The sequence below is a fragment of the Mastomys coucha genome, unplaced genomic scaffold (assembly GCF_008632895.1).
Source record: "Mastomys coucha isolate ucsf_1 unplaced genomic scaffold, UCSF_Mcou_1 pScaffold21, whole genome shotgun sequence".
Classification (NCBI taxonomy): Eukaryota; Metazoa; Chordata; class Mammalia; order Rodentia; family Muridae; genus Mastomys; species Mastomys coucha.
Genome location: NW_022196904.1, coordinates 75,827,333 through 75,831,442, shown reverse-complemented (window position 1 = coordinate 75,831,442; position 4,110 = coordinate 75,827,333). Strand labels below are relative to the sequence as shown.

The 4,110-nt window shown below is 39.8% G+C and overlaps 1 protein-coding gene across 1 annotated transcript in view; it reads right to left on the bottom strand.

Moving 5' to 3' along the window:
• Positions 1-4,110, bottom strand: part of LOC116101286 (vomeronasal type-2 receptor 116-like) — a 24,912-nt gene that overhangs the window by 7,039 nt on the left and 13,763 nt on the right. The window lies entirely within an intron of this gene.

Here is a 4,110-nt window from a genome sequence, read left to right as displayed (position 1 = left end):
AAAAAAAACGAGGAAAACTTATAAAGATGAAAAAATTACCTATGCTCATGCATAAGTAGTATAAACATAGTAAAATGGCCACCTTACAAAATGCAATCTACAGATTCAAGGCAATGACATCCAAATTCCAACGCAATTCTTCATAGACATGAAAAGAAAAATTTTCAACTTTGTATGGAAAAACAAAAAAACCAAGGACAGCAAAAATAATTATTGACAATAAATGAGTACCCAGTGGAAATCACCTTTCCTTATCTCAGGCTGCATTACTGAGCAATAGTGATAAAAAACTGTATGGTCTTGGTACAGAGACAAGTAGTTTAATCAATGGAATAAAATCAAAAAACCAGGGTTAAACCCATACACCTATAGGTACTTGGTTTTTGACAAGCCAAAAAAATACAGTGGCAAAAAGCAAGCATCTTCCATAAATAATGCTGGTCTAACTGTTGTTTTCTATCTAGGAGAATGAAAACAGATCCATATTTATCACATTGCACAAGGCTCAAGTCCAAATGGATCAAGTACTCAACTAACACCAGATAAACTGAATTTAAGAGATGAGAAAGTTTCAAATATCCTTGAACTCAATGGCACAGGGGGGAACTTCCTGAACAGTACATCAATGGCTCAGGCTCTAAGATTAGGCAAAGTTTAATGGAACTTAATGAAACTGAAAAGCTGATGTAAGGCAAAAGACACCATCAATAGAAAAAATTGACAACCTACTGACTGGAAAAAATCTTCACTAATCCTACTTCTTACATAGGGCTAATATCCAAGATATATAAACAACTCACGAAGTTTACCTCCAAAGAAACAAATAACCCAATTAGAAAATAGGGCACAGAGCTGAACAAGATTTCACAACAGAAGAATATTGAATGGCCTAGAAGCAATTATAGAAAAGTTCAAAGTACTTAGTCATCAGGGAAATGGAAGTCAAAATGACACTGAGATTCTACCTCACACCAATCAGAATGACTAAGATCAAAAACTCAAATGACAGCAGATGTTATCAAGGATGTGGAGAAAGAGGGACACTTTTCCATTCCTGGTGGTGTTGCAAACTGGTGCAACCACTCTGAAAATCAATCTGGTAGTTCCTCATGAAATTACAAATAATTCTTCCCAAAGACCCAACTAAACCACTCGAGCATATACCGAAAATATGCCACACCTTACCACACCATACTATGTACCTGGAGTACAGGAACATGTACTCCAAGATGTTCATAGCAGCCTTATATGTAACAGTCAAAAGCTGGAAACAATTTAGATGTCCTTCTATCGAGAATGACACAGAAAATATGGCTCATTTTCAAGATGGAATACTGATTAGCTATTAAAAAGAAGACATCATTAATTTTGCAGGCAAATGGATAGAACTAGAAAAAGTCATCCTGAGTGAGGTAAGTCAGACCCAAAAAGACATCCAGTAATGCACGCACTTGTATGTGGATATTAGTCAAAAAGTACAGACTACCTAGGAAACAACACTTAGACCTTAAGAAGTGTAACGAACAGAAAGGATCAAGTAAGGACGTTTCAATTTCACTTAGAAGGGGTAAGGAAATAAGGACAGGAAGCAGGGAGTAGGAGGAGAGACATGATGGGAAAGAGAACTGGGAGGGGGAAAGGGGAACAACATCAGATAAGGGGGGCATGAGAGAAGCCAACAGAGCCAATAAATAGAATGAACAGAAATATGCAGCACTGGAGGGTGGAAAGTGGGGAACCTCCTAGAAAATATGAGAGACCAAAACAGTTAGCTACTCTCAGGACTCATTTTTGGTAACCTTCGCAATGATGCCCAACATTGTGGAGAGAGAACTCCACAATCAATAAATAAACAGGGGCTTAAGTGGAGGGATAGGGTTACTAATACACAGTACCAATTTCTGATCCAGAAGTGTTCCTGTGTAAAAGAAATGCAAGGACAAAAATTGAGAAGAGATTGAAGGAATGACAGTCCAATGACAGGCCCAAATTGAGATCCATCTCATGGGGGAGAAGGGCACCATAGCCTGACACTATTACTGATATTATGATGTGCTTATAGACTGGAGCCTAGCATGGCTGTCTTCTGAGGGACCTATAAGCAACTGATTGAGAAAAGCAGACACTTACACCCAACCATTGGACTGAAGTTAGGAACTCCATGTTTGAATTAGGAAAAGGATAGAAGAAAGTGAATCGGAAGACCAGCAAGGAAAACTAATCCAGATTCCAAGGAACTGGCTGAGACTGAGCCACCAACCAGCATCATACACAGGCTGTTCTGAGGTTCTGGTTGCAGGATCATCATTTAACAGGCAAGGGAGAAGAAGAATGGGATGATAAGAACTTGTGGCAGGGTGACTGAGGGTGGGCAACAGCAATAACAAAACAATCAAATATTATTAACTTTGTTGTATTTTCAATCTTCAAGAGTGACAACCTCTGCACTTCCACAAGCCACACCTGCCAGAAGACCAGATGGGCTCTCTGTAGACTGTTCCCACTCTTTCTATTACCTCTGTCAAAATTTTCAGACTCTCCGCTAGTCTTGCAACAGAATTACAAGGGCAGCTTCTGTTGTAAAAAGTATTAAAATCCCAGCCAGATGTTTCTACTCCAACTTTTCTTACTGAGTTCCAGGATAAAACCACACACAGTCTTTATATTTTTAATATACCTTAATCAGAATAAGACCTGGTATGTCTATCCTCTGTGGTGTTAGAATCAATTTTCCTATCTACAACTCTGAATTATTACCTGCCACTAACTCTGCTTCATCTAGGCTGCTCAATAGAAATTGAGGGATTTCAAAAAATCATTAAATCTTACTCCAAAAGCCTGTACCACGCAAAATTGCAAAATCTATATTAAATTGATGATTTTCTATATAGATACAACTTACAAAAGTTAAATGAAGATTAGTAGACTATTTGAATAATCGTATAACCCCTAAAGAAATATGAGGAGTCACTTAACATTTCTCAACAAAGTAAAGCCCAGGTCCAGACGGTTTTACCACAGAATTCTACAAGACATTCATTGTAAAGTAAATACCAATACTCCTCAGTGTATTCCACAAAACTGAAACAAAAGGAATACTGCCAAATTACATTTATGAAGCCATAGTAATCTAGATAACTAAACTAAATAAAACCTCATAGTCCTATTTTGGAGGGAGAAAAAAGGAAATCACAATTGGGGAGGGAGGGAGGAACGTGGGAGGGAAAATGGACAGAGGTGGGGAGGGAGAGGGAAACCGGATCTGGTATTGAGGGACATAAAAAGACTGAAGCTCTGAGTGCCAGCAGAAAAAAATGAAACAGAAAACTTCAGGAGGTAAGATCCTCAGGAATGCACCAGAGTCCTGGGATGTGAGAGATGGTCAGGACTCAAAGGGAGGGACTTTAGATGAAACATTAGGGAGAAGGAACTTATAGAACCTTCCTCCAACTGGAAGACAGGGCATCAAATGAAGGAGGACATTGCCATCCCAGTCAAATTTTTGACCAATTATTGATCTTGTCAGAAATAACTACAGGGATGGAAATGGAGAGGAGCCTGAGGAAAAGAAGGTCAAGTGACAGGTCTAAAGTGGGATCAAATTCAAGGGATGTCCCAAGGTCTGACACTATTACTGAGGCTCTGAAGCACTCACAAAAAGAGAGTTAGCATGACCACACTCCAGAAGACCCAACAAGCAGCTGAAAGATCAGATGCAGATATTTGCACCCAACCAATGGACAGAAGCTGCTTACACCTGTGGTTGGATTAGGGAAAGGCTGAAACAATCTGAGGAAGAGGATGACCCTGTAGGAAGACCAGCACTCTCAATTAATCTCGAGATCTACCAAATACTGGTCCATCAAACAGGCAGCACACACCACCTGCTAGGAGGTTTCCAACACATATACAACAGAGGAATGCTAGGTTTGTGTTCAATCAGAGATGATGTACCTAACCCTCAAGATACTGGAGGTCCCAGGGAGTTTAGAGGTCAGGTGAAGTGGGGAGTTGGTGAGAGGGAACATCCTTGTGGAGACAGGGGAATAGGGAGGCCTTTTGTGATGTGGAAGCTTCAGGGGTGGATAGGGTGGAATAAAATCTAGAGTG